Here is a 9,538-nt window from a genome sequence, read left to right as displayed (position 1 = left end):
GCCGCGGGCATGGTCGCGGCTGCGCGCAGCCCCTCGGCGGCTCGCCGCCGGCCGAGGGCGGGCAGGGCTCGTAGCTGCGTGCGGCTGTCCGCTGCCGCGTTGCAGGGCGCTGATGGCAGGGGTCTGTCACTCCTCTCTGCAAGGAGACCAAGGGAGTCTCCTTGGGTTATCTCCAAGCCGGACGCCTCAGAGAAAACGGTCGTTCTTGCCAATCTCCCATGACACAGAAAAATCAGGGGTAGGGTATGGTGGGCAGCCTTTACAGGAGGGGCCGGTGGGCATGATGGTGCTTGRGGAAGAGCCGCCACTGACAGGACAGCGGTTGGGCACGGGGCACTTCGGGGCGGGGGGCAGGATCCGTCTCTGCRCTGGGGAAGCCAAATGAAATGTTGGGAAGGTGACAAGCAGGTACGGGAAGAGCAACCWGAGGTAGGGCAAAGTTTTCTCTGATTAACTCCGACTTTCTCATGTGCTAGGAGTGGGCAGAGGGAGACAAATCAAAAGACAGGACAAACTACTATTTAATTGCTGTATTTTAAACAGTGTTTTGGGGGAAGTTTGACAAGGACTGTTGATCTTGTGATAGAGACTTACTCATGATTCTGGTATACTGACTGTTGCTACTGCCTTCATGCTTTGCAGGCACAGAGACCTACAATCAGAGCACTGTGTGGAAGTAAGTACTAGCTCTGTATGGACACCTTTGCCAAAGTGGTTGAGAAGCAGAGCTAGCTACTTCCTTTTCAGCAGCCAGATATATCAAATAACATAGATTTAGAAGGTTATATATATATATATTTAATACTGCTTATTTTCAGTTCATCATTATATTCTGTAGCTATTCTTAGGGTATGTGAATTCTCTATGTTGGTAACAATATGATGAAAAGTTTGTCCCAACCCCTGCATTTAGGCAATAAATTCATTGGATGGATGCTCCATTTGGAAGGGGTCTATATTCAATAGTTTAAGATAAAAAGTTCTCTTGGGTTTTGTCAGTGTGCTTTAGGAGACAAAACCTTCAGATGCTTTTAAGGGGTATTCACAATGGTTTTGCCATGCACCCAAAAGTATTACTAGTAATTAAATATATTTTAATATAGAAAGTAYGATTTGAGGGCTAGATCCAGGCTGCTTATATCATTTGTATTGCAGGTATAAGCTCTGCTTTCATTAAAAGAAGAAGAAGAAGAAGAAATGACTAGAGTTGTAGGTTTGAATGCAACATGTTGCCAACAGGTGGGCTAAGTAGTGGTATAGTTCTTCTCCCATCCATGGTAGGATGCATACTGTATTAATAGGGACCTCCCCATTCTCTCCCCATAGCTTTCCTATTTTGGAGTCTGCATCATTTCTGAAGAAAATGTGGATCTAAGGCACATGTACTTGACTAAGGTGTGTAGGAGAATATGGTAAGTTCAAATGCTCTTTGCAATCCATTTGCTCTTGCAGAAATGTGGTTTTGGGTATGTCTTGACCTTCCCATCTCTGAGCAACACAATGAATAAAGAAACAGTTGATCAGCTAGGTATCATGAAGATAYAAAAGGATACTGTTCTGTAACAGTCTATAACAGAGTATTTCTAAKTGTACCTCACAATTCATGAAATCACAATTCGCATCTACACAGATGGTAAAGCAAAGCTTTTCTAATGTTAGAGTGCCTTTTAGTATTCTATGAGTGCCTGATGTACATGAAAAGAGTTTTTAAAACAGAACATTTCAGTGTGCAGAATTCAGTTTCTGGCCACGAAGGTGACTTCTTATTAGCATGCCTCAATTTTAAATGCCTTGCAGTAAAGAAAACAATAAAGTATAGCAGTTATATGATTATTGTAACCCACATAAAAAAAACTGACTTAGTGTGAATAACTGCATTTAATTACCAGYATATTGAGCGTGAATTTGTAGCCATACTGCAGAATCCAGTCTATAGTGCCTATATGTATTGTCTATTGTAGATATGTTTGGATTTTTTTGTATACTCTCCTAAAATATCAGGTATCTGGAGGTATTTCCCAATGCTGGCAATACTGGACAATTACTAGTAGACCAGTATTTCTGTAGTAATATTTCTTTGAATAGTGGGGAGGAGGGAAATGATTTCATGGATGCCAGGGAAAAAAAAGCTCTACTGAAATTACATTCRGTTTGGATACTTGGTGTTCTCATTGGAGATAATTCAATTATGGACAGAGTACCAATGCTGTATTATGCAGCAATATGTTTTTGCCCACTCATGCTTGATATTGAAATGAACGTAGGTATTACTGCCTATCTTAATGCTATTAAGAATGTAACCCTGTTGTGTTATGTTTGTAGGCAAGGTAGTTGTTGTTTTGTGGGGTTTGGGGGTTTTGTTTTTTTTTTGGTGACACATGCAGTACTTTCATATTTTGCTTGAATGTGAATTAAGACACAGCTTGAAAGTCAGGGTATTTAAATTGATAGAGAGTGCTTTGGGGAGCTAACTTTTCTCTGCAAATTAATGAAATTGGCTAGATTAAATCCATTTAAATGGAGTGAGACAGTGAAATGATATGCTAGTCTTTCTATCTGAAAATCTCTATGCTATAGATTGCTGCCTGRTGGCACCAGGCCAGTCTTTAATGGATATTATTTGTGTGCATTACTGAAGAACTTCCTGCAGTCTGGACTTCAGGGAGATTCAGGATTTGGAAGGTACATTGCTGTACCCTAGATGAAAACATGTTAGTAGAGCTATGCGTAATATATATAGTCTGCATAGGAATGTATTGTGTCTCATAATAATCAAATTGACATCTATGTTTGCAGTGACTACTTGGATAAAATAAAGAATGAAACATTAGAGGCTCATCATGATCTCTGTTTTGGGGGAGGGCTAAAGAAACTTTAAATAACAGTCTTCCTACCCTTTTGATTCTGAGCTTTACGGTAGAAAACAAGTATCCGTTACCAAACAGCATGTGCTGGGATTGAAGTCCTATCTTTGCTATTAGCACCAGGTAGGCAGCTCATGCTGTATTTTTTTAAGTCACATTTTTCAGACATTTCCTGGTCTTAACAATCTTTTCCACATTTGCACATATACTCTTTGTGTAGAAATACTCATTTGTTTTCTGATGGGTTACACATATCCTAGTTATTAGTCTATTGTCTAATTGCTTACCAGTCATACCCACAGGTTCCTCTTTACTTCATCATTCGTTACTACTGTTGAAGACAGAACACTGGACTAGATATTCTTGCCAACAGGGTATTTCTTATGTTTATACTTCAGTTATGCTGTCTTTACAGCATTGTTTTAGCTTACATAATGGGTCCTAAAGGATACCGCAGGGAGGTCAGAAGTGCATATTGTCAGTGAAATGTGACATTTATTTTTCAAGTATGTCATGTCTTCTTCAAATTTCTGTTCTACTGGAAGTCTTCTGATCCAAGCTTTCCTCTATAAATGAATATGTTATATGCTGCCTGCAAATGTTAATATATCATAAATTACTAAAACTAGATAAAATATTCTCAAATATGATCCATTGTCACTTAGCCATTTTCAGTGAAGTATGCAGGTTAACATGACCACAGTTTTACTTGTTCTTATGGTACTGGAAGCTGAAGCAAAGTGATTAAGGGTAAACTTCTGTGTTTATGCTATATTGCAACTGGAATCACTGAAAGAGCCTTAATGTAGTGTAAGTGTAAATAAAAATGGAATTTGCCCCAAAATAATGGGGGGRAAAATTGAGCACTCCAGCTGCCATAGGTTGGCTCCCTCAATCATTTGCCCCTGCATCTGCAGAAATGGAAGTCTAGCAGCTAGAATCCCATCCTGTTCAACTTTTTCATCAATGACCTGGATGAGGGGACAGAGTGCCTCTTCACCAAGCTGGGAGGAGTGGCTGACACACCTGAGGGCTGTGCTGTCATTCAGGGAGACCTGGACAGGCTGTGGAGCTGGGCAGAGAGGAACCTCATGAGGTTCAACAAGGGCAAGTGCGGAGTCCTGCACCTAGGGAAAAATAACCCTAGGCACCAGTACAAGCTGGGGGCTGACCTTCTGGAGAGCAGCTCTGCAGAGAAGGACCTGGGAGTGCTGGTGGACAACAAGTTGACCATGAGCCAGAAATGTGCCCTTGTGGCCAAGAGGCTAATGGTATCCTGGGGTGAATTATGAAGACTGTTGCCAGCAGGTCGAGGGAGGTGATCTTCCCGCTCTGTTCAGCCCTGGGGAGGCCTCATCTSGAGTAGTGTGTCCAGTTCTGGGTTCTCGAGTACAAGAGAGACAWGGAGCTACTGAAGAGAGCCCAGCGTAGGGCTACGAAGACGATCAGAGGGCTGGRGCATCTGCCCTATGAGGAATGGCTGTGAGAGCTGGGCCTCTTCAGCCTGGGGAAGAGAAGACTGAGGGGGGATGTTTTCAATGTGTACAAGTACCTGAAGGGAGGATGTCAAGGGATCAAACTCYTTTCAGTTGTCCCAGGCGACAGGACAAGAGGCAACGGGCAGAAATTGAACTACAGGAAGTTCCGCCTGACCATGAGGAGGAATTTCTTCCCTGTGAGAGTGACGGAGCACTGGACCAGGTTGCCCAGAGAGGTTGTGGAGTCTCCTTCTCTGGAGATATTCAAGGCCTGCCTGGATGCAACCCTGTGTGACATGTTCTAGGTGAGCCTGCTGAGCAGGGAGGTTGGACTAGATGATCTCCAGAGGTCCCTTCTAACCTTACTGATTCTATGATTTTATGGATCTGCATGCATTTCAGGGGAGAATATATATGCATAGTCTTGACCCTGTTAAGAGATTCCTGAGTAATTTTTAAGTTCAGCTCCAACTCTATGTATTTGCTTTCTAATGCATAATAAGATTTCTTTGTAAGTTGTATCTTTGGATTTAGGGCTGTAATCTGTTAATCCCCAAAATATCATCAGATAATCTGTTTAATCATAAGCATATGTTGATCTGGATAGGTAATGGAATATAAATCACACAAAATAATTCAGGATGGTTTACTGCTATGCAAGTTCAGAAACTAGCAACATATCTCTTTTACTCTCAGTCCACAATTAAGAGTAAGTTTTTATCTGATTTTCATTTCAGATATCTTTSTTCTGAGGCATAACTCAATTCTTCACAGTATTTGATATGGAATTTTGGCATTGCAAACAATCTTAATTCTGATGCAACTGTCAGGAATGTTTATGAAGTAAAGTATTTGGTAGTGGCTTCATAATTAATATTAAATTATTAATGATAGCACAGTTATCTAGAAAGACCCAAATCTTAGTGTCATAAAACTCTCTAATGTTCACTATCCATAGAGTTACATGACAAAAGTCCAGGGATGTTCTTTAATAGTTAATATGTAGTAGTTAATATGATGTAGTTCCTGTGGCCAGGAAAATGGCCAGCATCTCCTGTGAGTTTATTTCATGGCTTGTTAATAGAAACTCTTCTCAGCAGCATAGGGCATCAATGACCTGATTTTATCGATATTGCATACTTCTGCCTGACATTAAGCAACGAGGTTCAAAAAAAATCTCATATCTTTCTCTAAGGAACGAATAACCCTGTGAATCCTGTGTAAATGAACTAGTATACCAAATAGCAATGTTACTACTGGGCTAAACTCTTGCATGTTAGTTACTTGGCTTGTAAATGCTTTGGATACTACACATGACAGTCCCATCATCTTAACACTTCACTGTCTGTTGGTTCTTAAAGTATATTTTATTAAAGTGTATATTATAAGTATATATTATTAAACCCCCAAATATTTAGTGAGAGGCTTGGGTTCAAAGACAGGCCCTTCTTGGGAGCTCTAACCAAATTCTTGTATACTTCTTGAAGAGATGCTGTTACTACATACATCACTATTTTACCTATAAGTGAGGATAGAGGGAGTCATCTTACTAATTCTAGTTAGAATTTCATGCTCAGAACTGTACTCTGAGCCAAACTGCTTTTTTTTAGCACAAATGTGGACAACTGTACTTCTTTGCTCTGTGCTTCTGAGTCATTAGTCCTGTAGAAAAGAGCATCTGCAGTTGGATGAGACTTTTAATGAACTGAAGTAGAGCCCCCACCTTCAACTAGCAAAGAAAATGAAATCTGATGTAGACCCAGGATCATTCAGAAATGTTTCTGTTGATCATCTCTGGTTTGCCTTAGGCGGCTTTGGACTAGTTTGGCATTCAGTCTGCATGCTGGGAAATGCTGAAGTAAGCAGATCTGTGTTTGCAATATGCCTAATATAATGGAGCCTGCCCCTGATTAGATCTTTGAGTGGTGCTGTGATACACTCTCTTTGATTCCTGTCTGGCAGCTCATGTGTCCAAATTAAGTACTTCCGTATATTTAGTTTTTTGGTTTTATGTTCASAAGCTTTTACCCCCAATCTCTAAGTATCTTGGGAATTCTCAGGTGGTATCATATCAATCTTACTCACAATTGGTGTGCTTATCTGCGGAAATCAGAAATGTGCAGTCCAGCTAGGTTCTGTGCTTAGTTAACACATATTTTATGTTTCTAGTCTTTACACCTGAAATATTTAAGGACTATATTTTCTTATCATTGTAAAGGTGTTTTCTTTTATCTTTTTTAATGGGCATTTCTTAATCATATCTGAATAACTAAAACATATGAAGGACAGCTATTGTCAACCATTGTTATGGCTTAATAGTGGAAAAACAATGAGTWGCAATATATTTAAGTTTACTTGGGTTTCTACACAGCTGGTGTATGTCCCAATTTCTGACCTGCTTCTTTTGGTATTTATTATAGAACCTTTATTCTGTATTTCCTCCAAGCTCTCCAGCAGCAATAACCGGGGAACAGGAAACCACTTTTTATGTTCAGCCTTACATGTACACTGTACATAGAAATTCTGTGTTCAGAAATAAAAGTCTCGTAATAGCAGTGATCAGCTTCCATGAGCTGTTGAACATGTGCTATCTGTTCTAGTGCTAGATCTTAGCCTGCAGAGGGCAGGCTGACCTCGCGTTTTACTTCAGCAACCTGCTGAGCAGGAAACTTCAATAATGTCCTGGCGTCTCTAGCTATTACTGTGGCTTTATAGAGAATGAACAACAGAATATTGGGGGGAATTAGGATCAATCCTAAACTGAAATGGATTCAAAAGCGGGTAATCCCTCCCCGAAAACTCTTGACTAAACTTTTCTTTAAAAGTATATTGAAAGAATAAAATTACATAAGAAAACTCAGCTGAGCCTGAGCTTTAAGTACTTCATATAAACAACATGTAGGGTTCTTGATAGATATCAGTAAGTTAGAGAAAGGCAGATATCTACAGACTACAGGTACCTCCATGTTCTCTTACTCCAAATCTCTTCAGGATTCTTGTAAAATCCATTTAAGCTACTGTTAACGGGACTGTAACAGCTTTGGTTGAGTGGTGTGTGTCCTTTTTTTCTCTGGTCTGTCTGGAGCGCTTGTGAAACAAACATCACAAATTCAAGGGGATTTTGTTGGACAGTGTGTATATATGCATAGATGTGTGCCTTATTTTTAAAACTGATCAGTGCAGGTGGGGTACTAGGGGATGCTATCTTGACATAGTATGACAAGGAACATGGCATTCAGTTCCTGAAAAAGAGCCAGTACTTTGTGTGGCTCAAATCAAATTGCATCTAGAAGCTGATTAAGGAATAATCTTGTGCTCTGAAGGAGGTTCTATTGACTTCTGTATTTTTTAGCCAGAGGGCCCTGCAATGTAGTCTTCAGCATAGAAAGTAACTATAAAGAAAAAGAGCATCTGAGGAATTAAGACAGCACTGGTAAGGTCTGAATTCTAGGAGTACAGGAAAAAATCTAAGTATCTGTTATGATCAGATACTAAATTACTTACTGATGCACTTTTATGTTCATTTATATAATTAATTTCTTTGAGTCTGAACTCTCCTACATATGCATRGCTGTTCATAGGCAGAGTTTGGTTTGGTTCACTTACACTGTTGGTGAATTTTTGCCTCTGATTCCTAAAACTTTCTCCAAGTATAGGAGTCCTGAGAGATTTTGATTCTAGTTTATTCATAATATTCTTTGCTATTCTTGCTATGTTTTCATAAACATCTTTTGTAATGTGAACTTTGACCAAGGAAATAGCTGGTGCAGTTTACACTGATAGTATGATGTAAAAGATATATTATGTTAAAATGCTAGCACATGTCACAGAGAATGATTTGTTGTGCACTTACTAAAATCCTGTCTTGTTTCAGATGTGCGGCAGAAGAGAGAAATAATTACTTGGACTTGTATCCTTTTTGCTTTATGATCTTTAGAGAAGGCTTAGAATAATGCTCTTTGTTTCTAAAAACCAACCGAAAACAGAATGAATAGACACACGTGCACGCATCCTTTCTTGGTTGTGTTRGGTTTCGTTTAGCTTTGGAGACTCTGAAGAACACTTACTTCCTGATTGCTGTATCTGTCCTGAAACAATGATGCCTAGAAACAGATTTAGAAGTGAAGCCAAAATTCTCCCGTGGTCTTTTGATTTCAACAGTTGCAACYTTTAGAAAAGTATATTCTATTGCAAAACACCTGATTAAATCATAAGATGTAGCAATACTGTAGGTTTTGTTCCTTTTTCAGTATGACTGCTATAGATCTGCTTTTCTGAAGAAATGAGTTAGAGGAATTATGGTGGAATGCATGATTAAAAGCTTTTAGAAGAACCCTGTAGTTTCTAATATTATTGAGCATTCCAGTATTAGTTCAGTGAAATACAGTTAGGTATCTTATTCAGGCCATCCTTGCAGTTTTCTTTGCTCACAAAAAATTTTATATTTTTTTAAGGATATTTCATTTGTTCTTAAAAAAAAACCTCTCTAATTTCTGTCATGATGATCTGATTTCCAAGAGGGACTACATGTTGTGCAAAAACAGATATGTGCTAACTGACCGATTATCTGCACCAAACAAAGGTGTAATGTTGATTTCTACCTGCCTTTTCCTCCGCAGCTGCACTAAGTCATTCTCTCCCAGTTTTAATGAAAAACTAATTTGCATGCAACTGATGYGATCTTAATTATGTTTAAAATTATCATCCTACTCTGATATTTGACAAACTGGTTCAAAAGTCATGAGGGACAGACAGTGAAATTTAAACTTAATTCTCCTAGGAATCCATGCTAAAAAGTCTTTTCTCTTTTGAAGAGGTGGGGTGAGGGTGGGCAGAAGGGCAAGGACTGCAGGGAMTGGTAACAGCAGACCGTTGGAAAGCCAATGGTACAAAACTTGAGATGATGTATTTATACATATATGGCATATGACAAAGGTGGTACACTGTCTGGCGTTAGGTGTATGGGTCTTGGTTCAAAACTTACTGGAAAAACAAAAGGAGAGGATCTTACCTGTGTTACTAGGCAGATCATGAATGGCAGAATGTATTGCCTRTAAGAGTTCTAGTACAAATGATTAATATTTTCACATTTCAAACCTACCTAGTCCAGCCATCATTGGATTAACTGGACTTCATCATTCTTCTACGAATTTTCCCTTTTTCTAAACAAAATTTACAAAATCAACGGAGAAGTAAA

General features: G+C 39.3%; 1 long non-coding RNA gene across 2 annotated transcripts; it reads left to right on the top strand.

Annotated features, from left to right (window-relative positions):
* The first annotated feature begins 150 nt into the window (after positions 1–150).
* On the top strand, positions 151–8,567 carry LOC146587730 (uncharacterized). Of its 2 annotated transcripts, XR_014897590.1 has the most exons (6): positions 151–238; positions 643–676; positions 1,155–1,238; positions 1,326–1,411; positions 8,216–8,251; positions 8,449–8,567. It is a non-coding gene; the product is annotated as an uncharacterized LOC146587730 (long non-coding RNA). The 2 variants fall into 2 exon arrangements; XR_014897589.1 differs by having other exon boundaries at positions 8,216–8,567.
* The last annotated feature ends 971 nt before the right edge of the window (positions 8,568–9,538 follow it).

Source organism: Rhea americana, unplaced genomic scaffold (genome assembly GCF_003343005.1).
Source record: "Rhea americana isolate MKP2758 unplaced genomic scaffold, rheAme1 scaffold_57, whole genome shotgun sequence".
In the NCBI taxonomy this organism is placed as follows: Eukaryota; Metazoa; Chordata; class Aves; order Rheiformes; family Rheidae; genus Rhea; species Rhea americana.
Note: the sequence above shows the minus strand (reverse complement) of the source record. Positions and strands in the feature narration are given on the sequence as shown.